Genomic DNA, 17,500 nt, shown 5'->3' with positions numbered 1-17,500 from the left:
GGGAAGTAGTGTGTGTAGAAACACTGTCTGCTCTCTGTTTCCTCAGTATAATATTACATCCTACAAGTATTACACACACACACACACACACACACACACACACACACACACACACACACACACACACACAAACACACATACAGACACACACACACACACAGAACAAGACACTTCTGAGGGTGGGAACATGTGTGTACAGCAGCAAAATTACCAGTTACTGACCGGAGATAACATGGTGTGTGTGTGTGTGTGTGTGTGTGTGTGTGTGTGTGTGTGTGTGTGTCTGTTTGTGTGTGTTTGTGTGTGTGTGTGTGTGTGTGTGTGTGTGTGTGTGTGTGTGTGTGTGTGTGTCTGTGTGTGTGTGTGTGTGTATGTGTGTGTGTCTGTTTGTGTGTGTATGTGTGTGTGTCTGTGTGTGTGTGTGTGTGTGTGTGTGTGTGTGTGTGTGTGTGTGTGTGTGTGTACAAGCCCTGCCCAGAGGAAGGTTGTCTATTAACTAATAAAGTGACTAATCAAACTTCTTGTGAAAACTCTTGTGTGTTCAGCGGCAAAATGACCAGTCAGATTCATCTCTTTAAAAAGAAATCTCAACGTAGTTAATATTGTTAAATTTCTGAGAAAAGAAATATGAGTCATATTTCATGTTGAATCATGTTAATTGTGTTGGCAGTTAGAGTTGTAGCAGAGCAACGTATTCATGAATGGGTTTGTATGAAATTAGTTGTCCGTATTTAGCTGATTTTTTAAAAGGTTATTACGGTGTATAACTAACTGGAACAAAACAGAGCAACGTGTTGTTGCTGGTGACCAAACCACTGATTAAATATGTACATTGAAGTGATGCTGTTGTTAAAGACCTGCTGATCACTGTCTGATTCTCTGATACTGTATGAATGCCCATGAATGCCGTGCTTCTTTTTGTTCTGTGTGGTTTTTTGTTTGTTTTCCCTCATGTTCCTCCCTCCTGTGCCGATGACTGTGAGCTGTGGGCGTGGCTTAGCTGGCAGGTGGCTCCAGGTGAAGCTCATTCCCTAATCACCCTCCTGCAGTATTTAAGGCTGGCTCTGTGATCCACTTGTCGCCAGATCGTACTGTCTACCAGTGTGGTATAGTTGCACTCCTGTCTCCCTGGGTTATCTGTTTACCTGGAGTTTACCACTCAAACTCAATTGTTTGTTGGACTCTGGAGGAGGCCTTACCACATGGTCAATGCCACCACTTCACTGGTCACGCTCTGGAGAGCGCACTGCACCCACCACTGGATTCCCTCGACACAACCCTCCTTTTTGCCACCAGCACAATTATTGTATATATTTCACTCATTAAACACTTAATCTTGATTATTGTGTTTTTCGTCTGCTTTTGGGTTCCACCTCCTGTGCCGTTCCGTAACACCCACATTGCATTGTGGGATATGGGCTTTGAATGCGCCCAGCTCGGCTCATATCGTAGTGTTCTGTCTTACAGCATACTGTAATATTTCACCGGTAATACGACAGAAATAATATTATTAAAATAAAGAAATGAATACCATGATAACATCTAAATGAATGTTGATAGATGTAGCGTTATAGTTTTAAAAATATCAATGAACAACCAAGGAATCCAGCTTCCCTGGCCGAAATAGACCGAAATAATAACATTAAAAGAAATATGTATATATATGTATATATAAACCATGATAAGATCTGGTGAATAAATGTTGATTAAAACAGCGATTATTGGGCTAAAAATACCAATAATAGCAAAACTGTCTACAGCTTCTCTACTGCAGCCGACTGGCAGAAAGAATCGATTAAATTACGTGAACATTTCATCAACTGCTGTGAGTGGGTTGGATGCAGTTCTAATTGAATCAGGGAATGTGTGTGTAGACCACGATGATGTCTGTCATTGACTTACATAGGCATCACTTCCGTGGGCCCATCAAGGAATTTTCTGCGACTCTGTGAAACTGTCACAGAGTTTTGAGTTAAGGGGACGTGTTCATTTCACGGAATTCTGTGAGACCAGGTTGGTATTATTCATCTTTTCAAAGACATTCATGCTAATTAAACCCATTCCCACTTTTTCAACTATTCTCACTACTTCACCTTCTTTTTACAAAAATCAAGCCAGTGATCCAGTGTAGCGTCAGCCTTTCAACATACAGCATTCACATTTTTCTTCAGAAATTGCATTCTCTAGGCCATTCTTTGTGTCTAACACAATGACAAATGACTTGTTTTGAGGTCGGGGAGCTTGTTGTAAACAGAGTTATGGTCATTTGAATGGATCATGTTGCTGTTGTAAAAATAATACATTAAATATAAATAAAATCAAATATATGTTTGCATATCACTTGGGTTTGTGCATATATAATGTCATTCTATTCTATTCAAACATTAATATTTTTTGCTTTATACCAGGTTGTAGTTGTAATAGTTTATGTAATGAAAGCTACTTCAATTATTATAAAACTTGTTAGCCTGAGTAAAGGTCTTTCTGTTAGATACATTAATGCCTACCTGATTTTGTTTTCTGTTAGTGTTATATCATTGGTGCAAGACATGTTTCAGCAGCTACCAAGTAATATTTGAACAGTAGGTGTGACTCACTTTCTGTGGAAAGACACTGTTAACCTTTGAAAGAGTAACCACTGCACCCTCAGGCTCATAAGAAGCTAAACGCATGGATTTTATTAAAGCAGATATTTGTCCTTGTATGTCAACTTTAAACAACTCATAATGTCACACCACTTGCACCCCTTAAGTGTTCTAATGGTTCATTGATGTGTTGTATTCATCCTTTAATAATTCATTATTTAATTCATAATACGTTGTAGTTATAGTGGTTTTATGTAATGAAAGCTACCTAAACGATCAATTAAACTCCCTGGTCTGAGTAAAGGTCTTTCTGTTAAATGCATCAATGCCTACCTGAGTTTGTTATGTGTGACTGTTATATAACTGGTACAAGACATGTTTCAGCAGCTACCAAGTTAAACTGGAATCTATTCAAATATTTGTTCTGTAGAAATGGTGTGATCATTGGAGCATCTATAGCCTATAGCTATATAGCTTGTTTTGTTATAAATAAGCTGTTAAAAGTTAGAAGTTAATTTGCCTCAAGTCTTAATGAGTTCTCTATTTACGTTACTGTCACTTTAAGACTCTCAGCTGGTGAGCGGTAGTTAGGAAGGAAACGAACGCTACAAACAAACGGTTCAGTGATTTATGGTTGTAAATGTAACAAGCCAACTACAGTTACATTCGCCTACATTTATGCCTAGAGTAGCATCGTTGATATGTATTCATTCACTGTTTTTAAATAATTACATAGGTTCATAGATCATTAGTTTGATGTCAGTGTTATTTTGTGTTAAGTTTAATTAGAAATGTCCGTGATCGCTGGCGTTGGTGCTGTGACTAACGTTGCATGGTTGCTAGGCAACTATAAGTACACTCGTATGAATGAACGTAATATTGTTTACATGTCAAAAATGTCTTTGTACAGCATAATTACTATCCGTTCAATAGTTATGAATTATATTGTGTAACGGTAGAAAGGAAATATCTGAATAGATGAAATTACATTCTGAACATAGGCTATGTTCAGTATCTGTGGAAAGATCCTGCTAACCCATTTAAACAGTAACCACTGCACCTTAGATTTCATTAAGGTGGATATGTTTTTAGTGTTTACTCTGTACCATTTATATTTTATTGTATGTATGCATGTATGCCTTCTTGGCCAGGACACCATTAATTTATAAAGGTCAAATTTAAAATAAAATAGCTGTAATTGTAGGTTTACAAGAGGAAGACTTTTTATTTTTAACTTTAAATTATTATTATTAAACATCCTGGGCTGAGTAAATGTCTTTCTGTTAAATACACTGACTACGTTTACATGCACATAATATTCCAGTTTTTGCACTAAAACAGACAATATTCCAAATAGGCTGTTTATGTGACAAATGGAATTGAATAATCTATAAATATTACTGTTTACATGCAGCCTTGCAAAATAGTATAAAATATTTTTTTCAAAGTTTTCCACCCATTGCGGACTTGTTGGACTTTTGGGACCATGTAAACACAGCCTCCCTCTTTCATTCCTTCAGCCATCATCTTGAAAAGGTCGGCGTTGCGATGTTTGTGCATATCCTAAAACCTGTTGATATCCAAGTCTTTGATAAAGTTTAAAAGTATCTGCGTGACTCCTTTTCTTTTGGGCATGCATCTCTACCGCAGCCCTGCAAACTGTTTGCTAGTTGGTTTGAGTACAACAACCACAGCAACACACAGATCTGACTGTAACCGGCCTGCTACATTGCATGCGTAACAAATGCAGAGCAGATGTTCCAACACTACGCTTCCACTATAATCAATGAAACTGGCTACACCGGACACGACAGCAGTGTGTTATTGGTGCGTATGCTCCACAGATATCCGCTCTACAAGTGTAAAAATAGGACAGTCTTCTATTTATACTTTTTACGAGAGATGCGTGCGGCCCTTTCACACAGAAATGGATCATAAAGTGTCTATGTTTCTGGTGCATACTGGAGAAAACCTAGCCTGGATGCCAGCCGAATTTAGCCCCGCCCACAACATTCGAGGTCGGGAAGTTCGGTCTGGACTTGATCCGTTGTGGAGCAATTATGCTCGTTCGGACCAATCAAATTGTGAGGGCAGGCTTTATACGTTGATGGACAGATACAGTAACGAACAGTAACGTCTCTCTCACACACACACACACACACACACACACACACACACAGCTGATGGTGTCGTTGCGACTCAGCTGTTCAAGTCACAGAAGCTGGTTTTAGAACGTAAGAGACTTCACCTGTTTCAACGGCCAATAGAGAAGTCAGCTGGTAAAGTCAGCTTTAAACTATAGAAATAAAATGATCAATAATCCATTTTATTTCTACGTTACAAACAGCTTTACAAAATGGCAGAGTTTTAGACGGAGCGAAGCCTCAACAACCACCCAAAAGCACGGTAGCGTCATATGGTGGAGAGAGATAGAGGGAGACTGAAGAGAGGGAGGACCAGCGGCGTTAGAACAAAGCCATGAATCAGAGAAATAAAAGGTGTTTTCACCGATTCATCACTAAAAGTGTAATTGTAGCAAGCATCTCACTATCACTAACGTTATCCACATTCATATTTAGACGCAACAAATGATATATCCAGCTTCAAAAAAGTCTAAAAGTCAGGAGTTAGGATGGAAGTGCATTGTGCAAAGAGTGGTTGCTATGGAGACGGTTTCACCGGTAATAAGACCAAAATATTATGTAAATAAAGAAATGCATACTATGATAACATGTAAATAAAAGTTGATAGATGTAGCGTTATAGTTTTAAAAATATCAATGAACAACCAAGGAATCCAGCTTCCCTGGCCGAAATAGACCGAAATAATAACATTAAAAGAAAAAAAAAAAAATATATATATATATATACATAAAAACCATGATAAGATCTCATAAATAAATGTTGATTAAAACAGCGGGTATTAGGCTAAAAATACGAATAATAGCAAAATAGCAGCTGCTCTACTGCAGCCGACTGGCTGTAAGAATCGTGATTAAATTACGTGAACATTTCATGAACTGCTGTGAGTGGGTTGGATGCAGTTCTAATTGAATCAGGGAATCTGTGTGTAGACCACGGATGATGTCTGTCATTGACCTACATAGGCATCACTTCCGTGGGCCCAACACTGAATTTTCGTCGATTCCGTGAAACTGTCACAGATTTTGAGTTAAGGGGCCGTGTTCATTTCACGGAATTCTGTGAGACCAGGTTGGTATTATTCATCTTTTCAAAGACATTCATGCTAATTAAACCCATTCCCACTTTTTCAACTATTCTCACTACTTTACCTTCTTCTTACAAAAATCAAGCCAGCAATCCAGTGTAGCGTCAGCCTTTCAACATACAGCTCCACACTGCAATTTCTTCAGAAATTGCATTCTCTAGGCCATTCTTTGTGTCTAACACAATGACAAATGACTTGTTTTAAGGTCGGGGAGCTTGTTGTAACCACAGAGTTATGGTCATTTGAATGGATTATGTTGCTGTTGTAAAAATAATACATTAAATATAAATAAAATCAAATATATATGTTTGCATACCACTTGGGTTTGTGCATATATAATGTCATTCTATTCTATTCAAACCATTAATATTTTTTGCTTTATACCAGGTTGTAGTTGTAATAGTGGGTTTATGTAATGGAAGCTACTTCAGTTATTATAAAACTTGTTAGCCTCAGTAAGCCTGTTACTGAGGCTGTTACTGTAAGCCTTGTTAAGCCTGGTTCACACGGCAGAATAATTAGGCCGATTTTAGCCCCGATTCCCCCCTTCTGACAATCTTAAAGATGCTCTGATTATGGTAAAATAATCTGATCAGATGTTCCTGCCGTGTGTGGTGTGTTAAGACTGCTCTCGTCTGCTCGGAAGGACGTCGGGACCGCTCCCATCTCAAATCAGGGATATCCAACATGTTGGATTTTTTTGGCCCGATTTCTCCTTGTGTGTGGTGTCCCCCGGGGACAAACGAGCACGCAGCCTGTGGACTGTGGCGTGTAGCCAATCAGAAAGAGAGGTGACGAGGCGGCGAGGAAAGCACCGGGAAACAAAATCAAAACAGCTGGCGGCACGGCGCACCACTTCTTTGACCATCGCCTTTTCTTTTGATAACGTTTTTTTTCAGTTAAAAACAAACTACAAACTATCACCACTGCATCCTCTTCGTCCGCCATGATTGTTTACTCTGAAGTCACGTTTGATCTCGAGGGATTTTGCGAGATTTCCCGTCTGACCTGGGAATGCTCGGGAGTCAGATCGGTTCGTGTGTGATGTGTTGATTTTGCCGTGTGCTGCTCACCACGTGCTGTACGACCAAAACTGTCAGACCCGTGATATTTTATCGCCGTGTGTGGGGTCTCTCAGGATTGGAAAATCAGCCGACAATTTTAAAATCGTCCCGTGTGAACCAGGCTTTAAATACATCAATGCCTGATTTTGTTTTCTGTTAGTGTTATATCATTGGTGCAAGACATGTTTCAGCAGCTACCAAATAATAATTGAACTATAAAACACATACACTGGAATCTTTTCAAGTATTCTTTCCACAGAAGCAGCATCATCATTGGAACGTCTTATAGTTTTATTTCCCAGTAGGTGTGACTCACTTTCTGTGGAAAGACCCTGTTAACCTTTGAAAGAGTAACCACTGCACCCTCAGGCTCATAAGAAGCTAAACGCATGGATTTTATTAAAGCAGATATTTGTCCTTGTATGTCAACTTTAAACAACTCATAATGTCACACCACTTGCACCCCTTAAGTGTTCTAATGGTTCATTGATGTGTTGTATTCATCCTTTAATAATTCATTATTTAATTCATAATACGTTGTAGTTATAGTGGTTTTATGTAATGAAAGCTACCTAAACGATCAATTAAACTCCCTGGTCTGAGTAAAGGTCTTTCTGTTAAATGCATCAATGCCTACCTGAGTTTGTTATGTGTGACTGTTATATAACTGGTACAAGACATGTTTCAGCAGCTACCAAGTTAAACTGGAATCTATTCAAATATTTGTTCTGTAGAAATGGTGTGATCATTGGAGCATCTATAGCCTATAGCTATATAGCTTATATAACCCACGTACAGTAGGTGTGTCTCAATATCTGTGGAAAGATCCTGCTAACCCATTTAATTATTATTATTATTATTAAACATCCTGGGCTGAGTAAATGTCTTTCTGTTAAATACACTGACTACGTTTACATGCACATAATATTCCAGTTTTTGCACTTATTCTAAAACAGACAATATTCTGAGTGGGCTGTTTACGTGACAAATGGAAGTGAATAATCTATAAATATTACTGTTTATATGCAGCCTTGCAAAATAGTATAAAATATTTTTTTCAAAGTTTTCCACCCATTGCGGACTTGTTGGACTTTTGGGACCATGTAAACACAGCCTCCCTCTTTCATTCCTTCAGCCATCATCTTGAAAAGGTCGGCGTTGCGATGTTTGTGCATATCCTAAAACCTGTTGATATCCAAGTCTTTGAAAATGTTTAAAAGTATCTGCGTGACTCCTTTTCTTTTGGACATGCATCTCTTTGTTGCAGCCCTGCAAACTGTTTGCTAGTTGGTTTGAGTACAACAACCACAGCAACACACAGATCTGACTGTAACCGGCCTGCTACATTGCATGCGTAACAAATGCAGAGCAGATGTTCCAACACTACGCTTCCACTATAATCAATGAAACTGGCTACACAGAAATGGATCATAAAGTGTCTATGTTTCTGGTGCATACTGGAGAAAACCTAGCCTGGATGCCAGCCGAATTTAGCCCCGCCCACAACATTCGAGGTCGGGAAGTTCGGTCTGGACTTGATCCGTTGTGGAGCAATTATGCTCGTTCAGACCAATCAAATTGTGAGGGCAGGCTTTATACGTTGATGGACAGATACAGTAACGAACAGTAACGTCTCTCTCACACACACACACACACACACACACACACACACACAGCTGATGGTGTCGCTGCGACTCAGCTGTTCAAGTCACAGAAGCTGGTTTTAGAACGTAAGAGACTTCACCTGTTTCAACGGCCAATAGAGAAGTCAGCTGGTAAAGTCAGCTTTAAACTATAGAAATAAAATGATCAATAATCCATTTTATTTCTACGTTACAAACAGCTTTACAAAATGGCAGAGTTTTAGACGGAGCGAAGCCTCAACAACCACCCAAAAGCACGGTAGCGTCATATGGTGGAGAGAGATAGAGGGAGACTGAAGAGAGGGAGGACCAGCGGCGTTAGAACAAAGCCATGAATCAGAGAAATAAAAGGTGTTTTCACCGATTCATCACTAGAAGTGTAATTGTAGCAAGCATCTCACTATCACTAACGTTATCCACATTCATATTTAGACGCAACAAATGATATATCCAGCTTCAAAAAAGTCTAAAAGTCAGGAGTTAGGATGGAAGTGCATTGTGCAAAGAGTGGTTGCTATGGAGACGAAACACCGTCTCGTCTGTTGACAGCTGAGTTGAGTTCCGTTGCTCTGATTGGTTGTAGGTCTATCCAATGAGTGCAGAGGAATTTCCTTTCCAGGTTCGGTTGAAACACGCCCTATAATCACAGAATGTGAGTCTGACGATGTCAGGCTAGAGAAAACCTCCAGTATGCACCAGTCTATCTCGCCTATATATCCCATAATGCAAAGCGCTGATAGAATGCTCAGACTCAGAGGGCAGGGCCCAACTGACAGAGTGGAAAGAGGCAGAAGCTAAATTCTCTTTACCTTGCGATACCATCCAGTTTTAACTCTTCATACATTACTTTTAAGTCAAAATGTAGGAAATCTTGTGCCCTTTCTAACAATGTGTTTAGGGAGGCAATCACACGAGGAGGCTCAGGGAGCTTCCAAGTGAAGCCATGTCCACCAACTGCTGCACTGCCTCCTGTACTAAACCCTACCAGAAATACCAGGAGGAGAAGAGAAACAGGCCCTTTTTGGACAGCTGCTGTCCTCACATTTCTTACACAACACACACCATTCTTGGACAGGATGATCAGCAGGGTGTCATATCTCTCACAGTATTAAACATTAAGAGATAGGATTTAGGGTTTTTGAGCTAGGAGCAGGAATATCAAAGGTGTGCCAGAGCCTCGTTTGACATCATGTTAGCTGACAAATAACACCTCCTTTCTTCCTCTCCTCCTTTACTCTCTTCTTTCTCTACCCCTCTCCTCACCTCCTTTCTTCCTCTCCGCTTTTCCGCTTCTCCTTTTCTTTTTATTCTTTCTCCTCCTCTCATTTTTCAGATTATCAAAAATTATCACCAAAATTATTTAACAACACTGGTAGACACAGGTACTCAGTGATGTTGAGATTTCTTTTGATAAGAGATGAATCTGACTGGTAATGTTGCTGCTGAACACACAAGTGTTTTCCCAAGAAGTTTGATTAGTCACTTTCTTAGTTAATAGACAACCTTCCTCTGGGCAGGGCTTGTACACACACACACACACACACACACACACACACACACACACACACACACACACACACACACACACACACACACACACACACACACACACACACATACACACACACTTCAACATCTGTGACGCCCTTTTTGCTGTAGGCTTCTATATAAAGCTCACGCAGGTTTACAGACGGCCCAGTTCAACAGTAAGCTGCCAGTAGAAGAATTAAGATCTCTGTGATCTGCTCAGCTCCGTCTCCCCAAGTGAAAGTGTAGATTGTCAGCAGACTTCTCCTCCAGACATCTACGCTGAACTGAGAGAGATTAAAGCTTCGTTGGTTCAACTGAAGGCAGACATGACTACAGGTACAGTAATGATCTGTTTGCATCGTGTCATAGCAGTTCAGAAATATTCAAAAGGAGAGAAATAAGTATTTTTGTAGTGGATCAAAGTAGGGCTTAAACTATTGATTATTTCCATTGTGGATTAATGTGTGGAATATCTTCTGGATGAATAGATGAGTTGTTAGGTCTCTAAAATTGTTGTTTCCCAAAAAGCCCAAGATGACGTCCTCAAATGTCTTCTTTTGTCCACAACTCAAAGATATTCAGTTTTCTGTCACAGAGGACAGAAGAAACTAGAAAATATTCATATTTAACAAGCTGACATCACACAAGTTCACTGTTTTTCAATAAAAAAAATACTCAAACCGATTCATCAGTTATCAAAATAGTTGGAGATTAATTTAATAGTTGAAAACTGATTCATGCAGCTCTAAAGTAACGTCCATAGAAACTGAAGGAGCAGAAAAATGAAGCTGACAAAGAAACTGTCTCTGATTTTACAGGTCAAGCTCAGCTGAAGACTGAAGTGGACAAGCTGAAGCAAGAACTGAAAGGTATTGTTCTCTCTGTTCAGCTGTGTGGCATGAAGTTCAACTTATCATTTATTCTAAATAACTGAAAACTGCAGAGGTTGCAATCATAATTCATTTCCGTCCAGCTGCTTCTAGGAGTTAGAAGATTGTAACTCGCACGGTCAATCATTGTACCACACTGTCGAGCTCCTCATCTCTGGCTGTGGGGGTGAAGGAGGGCTTGTACCTGTTACTCTTCATCACAGGGAATCTCAACCTGGAGCCAGAAGGCAAAATCTGAAATTCAGAGTAAAGGGGGAGACCAGGGCAGTCTGGCTCTGTAACATCAGAACTCTGGTTAGAGTTCAGGTTTTATCAACATATTGGAGACATTGATGCTTTTAAACAGCGTTGGCAGTGTTGGCAATTTTTTTAATATTATGTTTAAACAAATACTGAAATTTTAATGCATTAGTACTTATACAAATTATAAATATGTAAATAAAGTGTTTTTGTAAAAATCAACAAAAATCTCTCTCTCTCTGTCTGTCTCTCTCTCTCTCTATGTCTCTCTCTCTGTCTCTCTCTCTCTCTGTCTGTCTCTCTCTCTCTCTCTCTCTCTCTGTCTGTCTCTCTCTCTCTCTGTCTGTCTGTCTCTCTGTCTCTCTCTCTCTCTGTCTCTCTCTCTCTCTGTCTCTCTCTCTCTCTCTGTCTGTCTCTCTCTCTCTCTCTCTCTCTCTCTCTCTCTCTGTCTGTCTGTCTCTCTCTCTCTCTCTCTCTCTCTCTCTCTCTCTCTCTCTCTCTCTCTCTCTCTCTGTCATTCTCTCTCTCAGTCCGACAGGTTGCGTTCTCAGCCTCTCTGGTGGCTGGAGCTAACCCAGTAACTATTGGACCCTTTCCCAAGGACACTACCCTGATCTTCAAACACGTCCGCACCAACATTGGAAATGCCTACAACTCAACCACAGGTAGCTCTGATATTCTAACTATACATTTTAGGGATGCACTGATATGAACGTATTGGCAGAATACCAATATTTAGCGATGCCAATATTTATCTTTATAAAACAAGTTTTTATGATAATTATATTTTGTGTGTAGTGAAAAACACGTGTAAACACTGTATTTGTAAATGTAATGTCTTTCTTTTTTGCTAAACATTTGAAAAAACCTACAAATTATAGATTATTATTGTAAGTATCTGACAACATTATGGGATGGATCCCTACAGAGATAGACCTTTTAGTTAAAGAGTAAGATCCTTTTAGTTTAACATGAAACAGCCCCGAAATCACCATCACCAAACTACACCAGACTCCATGTAAAGAATCAGGACTTTTAGTGTGTATAGAGCCAGCATATTTGTATATGTAAATGGGTGAATTAAAGGGATACTTCACCGATTTAGCATTTAGCTTTGTATCAGTAGAAACCCGGTAGTATTTTTGAATGACCGTGCTTCTCTCCCTCATGTCCCCCTGAGACCAGAGATCTCTGTATTGTGGGTCAAGAGAAAAGCCTCTGATGATGCAAAAATCGTCATTTTGCGTCATAAGAGGCTTTTTTTGCCCAGAGGCTATGGACTACAGTCCAACTTCCGCATATTTCAAACCCGTCCATAGGGGGTTGGACTCCGGCATTCTCAGAAAACGAGTGTCAGCCATCTTGAATCCTCGCGTAGCTTTAGTGGCTTCTCAGCATCAAAACTTTAGATAGATAGATTTGTTCATCCCGAAGCAAATTTTAAAACAACAACTATGTGCATTCAAACTACCGCACACATATACCACCGGGATACATTGGTACAGATCGGAGATATGCAGGACACTTTATTACAGACCGAATACTCGACACAGCTTCGCCCGCCTGCTATGGAGACCAGCTCTGGCCGGTAAAGGGACATCATCAGCGGCGGACGTTGAGGGAGTTTGCGGGTTGAAAACTAACATTAGTCGGCGACCTGTTCCATCAATCCTGCTTGCAAGTATCTGCTCATTAGACAACAAACTGGACTACATCCAACTTCAACGAAAATCCCAACGCAAGTTCAGTGACTGCTGTGTTTTTGTTGTTGTGGAAACAATTGCTGAACAACAGCTATCACCAGGTAAGACTAGTGGAGGTGGGCTGTGTTAACACGGACTGCCTGGTGCAGAAATGGGGGGCTTGTATCCAACTAACTGCTAACTGCTGGTGGAGTTTGTGACTGTTAAACCGACCATTCTACATTACACGCAAATTTGTACCAAGCACTAATGCTAGTAGCTAGCTATGTGTTAGCTGAACTTTACGGAGCATATCATGTGTACTAAATGTAGCCTGTTTCGTATGTCGTTTTTATATAATGTCGTTTTGACATATTTTAACTGTGTAACCACTTGAGCCACGGTGAAACGTTGTTTCGTGTATATGTTTGAAATGACAATAAAATAGAGTTGACTGTCTCACTGTCTGTCTGTAAACGGTAGGCGTGGCTTGGGGGTAGACGCTAAAGCAGCGAAGGAAGTGCATTCTGGGATTTGGTGTCTTTCATCCACATGGGCCAAAAACACATTTTCTGGCTTTTCTCGGCCTAGAAGCCTCCAATTTCTAAAAAGAAATCCCATTCTACTACATAAGTGACCCAATTTAAAGATATATTCATCTTTCCAACGGTGAAATATCACTTTAAGGGTTTATTTCAACCAAACCAGAGTGGTGATTGATGTTTCATGTTAAACTAAAAGGATCTTACTCTTTAACTAAAAGGTCTATCTCTGTAGGGATCCATCCCATAATGTTGTAACACACTTAGAATAATAATCTGAGTCTGTCAGCAGCAACAACAGAACTTTTAGTGACTCTAACTGCTGCTGAACATTAGTCCTGTAGGGTTACATTACAGCTTGGTTCTGGTTTAATACTGGACCAGTTTCTGAGATGTGATATATTGTGCATCCCTTATATATTTAATTTGTATGTTGCTGTTCAAACACTTTTTTAATTTTCCATTTAAAATGACAATAACATCCAACAGGTGTGTTCACTGCCCCGGTGAGAGGAGTGTACCACTTTGAGTGGTCGGTTGGTGCATATGCAGGCAACTACGGTTCAGGGGCTTGGTTGGTCAAGAACTCAGAGAATGTTTTCATGACATGGGAGCTACAGGAGACCGGTTTCATGAGTTCTTCTAAAGGGGTTGCGCTGTTGCTGGAGGTGGGAGACGTCGTGTCTGTGCGTCTGGTGGTTGATAACCATGTGTATGAAGATCACAGTCACCACAACACCTTCAGTGGTCATCTGCTGTTCCCCATGTAAGACAGAAACAGCAGCTCTGAGATAGTTACACAGGTTGTTGTTGTCTTGATGTCATAGCACTTCATAGATTTGATCTGCATCCAAATAATAATAAGTAATAATTGTAGACAGGAATCTTTTTTTCTTCAAATTTTAAAGTGATTAATGTTTCTCATTCTCTCTTGTTTCTGTCATTTTAATCAAATAAACATAATTGCGATGCTATTTGTGAGCATTTCTTTATTCTTCTTGTTTCAACTTTAACTCACTGAAATCAGATAATCAAATTCAACATCATAGCAGTATAAAGAAACAGAGAATGTTGAGCTGTTGTAACATATCAACTCTGTATGATGTCCTCATGAGATTCTCTGGACGTTGGACGGTTCAGTCTCACTTTCTAACATCAAGACACAACAGGAGATTTATAAACTTAATAAGTAGTTTTGCTGCCTAAATCTAACCAAACTGTGACTGTTTCACAGCATTAAAGATGTCATTTTAGGAGTTTAAATCATGTCTCTAGATCAGCTGGTCCACTCAGTTAGAACCTCAAATCAATTTCCAAATATCAAATTGTTGGTTTCACAGGTACTGGGAGCAAGTGGCCTATAACATTTACAGTGTTGTTATACTGGCCGCCGTTAGAGGGCGCTCCCTCAAAAGACGAGGTTTGTTGCCAAGCAACCGCGGCCTCGTCAGGTCTTGACTGTCTGACCTCATTCACAACGACACGCGGCGTGAAGAGAGACATAATCAGACAAACGAGAAAACTGGACCAAGATGGGAAACTATTATTATAGTTAATTAGTTAATAAATGATCTTTTTACAGAATTCAAAGATCAACATTTATAACTGGAAACAATATCAGGAAATAGTTGTAACATTATTGAAAGATGATTTTTGTCATTACACTGAAATAATTATGTATCACTCAGGAATAGGGATGTCTTGTTTCTGTGTTAAGTTCATGAAATGAGATGCTGGTTAAATTAACTTTGATATTTTGTTGTTTTCATTAATTTAGTAATTCAGTTAACGCCAACAACAAGCAGCAGTTCCCAAACCCAGAATGATGAGATGATGAGACCAGATAGAGACATTAGAGAGTTATAATGGCTCTTTATCCAGATATAAAAACAGAAATGGAGGGAGACCATCTGATATGTGAAGGCAGCAGCTTCCACCGTCGTGGAGCAGCAGCTGGAAAGGCTCTGTCCCATATCTGGCAGTTTGCAGATGATCTGTATCTGAGTTTTATTATAAAGTTAATGAAATAAAAGGTGTTGTACTTTGTCTCAGCTACAGCTCTGAGTCTCTCCCTCTGCTCCCGTTTACCTCACCACTGATCTCACTTCATGTCCCGCCCACAACACTATCTGGTTGGTAGATGTTAGATGAGTAACAGCCAATCAGCACTCACCACTGATCTCACTTCATGTCCCGCCCACAACACTATCTGGTTGGTAGATGTTAGACGAGTAACAGCCAATCAGCACTCACCACTGATCTCACTTCATGTCCCGCCCACAACACTATCTGGTTGGTAGATGTTAGACGAGTAACAGCCAATCAGCACTCACCATGAAGTTGTGTTCAGTGCTGACTGTATTTCTCTACTGGGTAGAAGAACTCAGCAGTCTTATGGGGCTACTTCAGTCTGGATTACATCAGGAGTTAATAGGAGGTACGGTGGAATCATAAATCTATAATATACACGAGAGATGAGACTAACTAAATCTGGGAATTAAATACACTGCAAACAGAACCAGCCATGCAAATAAAAACATAACAAAAGGTAGAACTCAATCACTAATAACTCTGGGAGCTCTCTCTCTCTCATGTTTAAAGCCTTTCTTTAGTTTCTCTGATCATTTAGATGTTAACAAATGGAAGTAGTGGCCTCCTCCTCACGTGTAGAACTCAGTTTATGATTAAAAGACTTACCTGAAGGAGGGCTGAGGAGCACGTTCCCCCTCCTCTTTCCCCTGATTAAAGACTGAAAGGGTCAATATTCTGACTTGTAGTCATCTTTATTAAAAGACTTTGTTAAATGTTTCTTAACTAAAGTGTAACTTTTCTCCTTAACTTCTTCCGGGACATGAACAGCCTCTCTTCAGGTGTCAGGAGGTAAACTGAGTCCTCCTCAACATTTGTTGGGTTCTGGTTTCAGAACCTGCTAAAGGCCAACAGCCCCCCTTGTGGTTAATAACAAGTACTGCATGAAATACAATTAATAGTAACATTTTACCTACAGCCTTCACTTCCACACTTCTGCTCTGTCCATCTGTGTGTGTATGTGTGTGTGTGTGTGTGTGTGTGTGTGTGTGTGTGTGTGTGTGTGTGTGTGTGTGTGTGTGTGTGTGTGTGAGAGAGAGAGTGTGTGTGTAAGAGTACAGGGTTGTTCTTTTTTACAGTTTTTTACAATCACCATGACAATATTTTTTAATTTTTCTTTTAACAACTTTCCTAAACTCTTAACCTCCGTGTGTAAAATCTTCCTGATGTCAGTGTGATATGAGTGTGTGTATGTATGTGTGTGTGTGTGTGTGTGTGTGTGTGTGTGTGTGTGTGTGTGTGTGTGTGTGTGTGTGATGTTAGTGTGATATGATTGACTAAGTTAAGTAACAAATTAATATGATTGAGAAGATATGAGTTTTTTAAATCATGACTTTATTAGTTGTGTATTGTAGACATTAGAGATCCTGATCCACACTCCATACCTACCAGTTGGTGGCGGTAATGCACCAAATCTTTGTTTAGCAACCGCCAAAAAACTCCAAAGAAGAAGAAGAAGAAGAAGAAGAAGAAGAAGAAGAAGAAGAAGAAGAAGAAGAAGAAGAAGTAGTCAGCCAATCAGAGCTGGGAGAGGTCCAATCAGCCAGGTTAACAGGAAACACCTGTGAGGCTGCTCGGAGACTTTAAAGGAACTCTCCTTTCTTCCAGACCGGTCTGAGAGCTGAATCCAGAACCAGGGGGAGAGGGACTCTGGTACTCAGACCGGTGAGCTCTGGTTAACCACAACACCACTTTACCACTCAGAACAATCCCTCAGGTAAGCTGGAGGCCACAGATGGAATATTATGGGATGTAATATTATACTGAGGAAACAGAGAGCAGACAGTGTTTCTACACACACTACTTCCCATCCTGGTCCTGAGAGGACAGCAGTTGACTCATGTTTGAGACTAAAGTACATGGTGTTGAACTGTAAAATGGATTCAGCAGCATGTGTGTGAATAACTTCAAACTTTAGGGTGTTTGTTGCAGATGTTCCCATGAACTTCACTCCATTTTAGTTTGAATAAGTTGTCTTTGTGTGTTTGTTACAGCAGCTCATGATACA

The 17,500-nt window shown here is 39.9% G+C and overlaps 2 protein-coding genes across 2 annotated transcripts in view; one reads left to right on the top strand and one right to left on the bottom strand.

Annotated features, from left to right (window-relative positions):
- LOC116036424 (bromodomain-containing protein DDB_G0280777-like) overlaps positions 1 to 17,500 on the top strand; it is a 1,700,590-nt gene that overhangs the window by 1,306,772 nt on the left and 376,318 nt on the right. The window lies entirely within an intron of this gene.
- LOC116036425 (C1q-related factor-like) overlaps positions 1 to 17,500 on the bottom strand; it is a 680,685-nt gene that overhangs the window by 369,668 nt on the left and 293,517 nt on the right. The gene's annotated exons all lie outside the window — the stretch shown is intronic.

The sequence above is a fragment of the Sander lucioperca genome, chromosome 13 (genome assembly GCF_008315115.2).
Source record: "Sander lucioperca isolate FBNREF2018 chromosome 13, SLUC_FBN_1.2, whole genome shotgun sequence".
In the NCBI taxonomy this organism is placed as follows: Eukaryota; Metazoa; Chordata; class Actinopteri; order Perciformes; family Percidae; genus Sander; species Sander lucioperca.
Note: the sequence above shows the minus strand (reverse complement) of the source record. Positions and strands in the feature narration are given on the sequence as shown.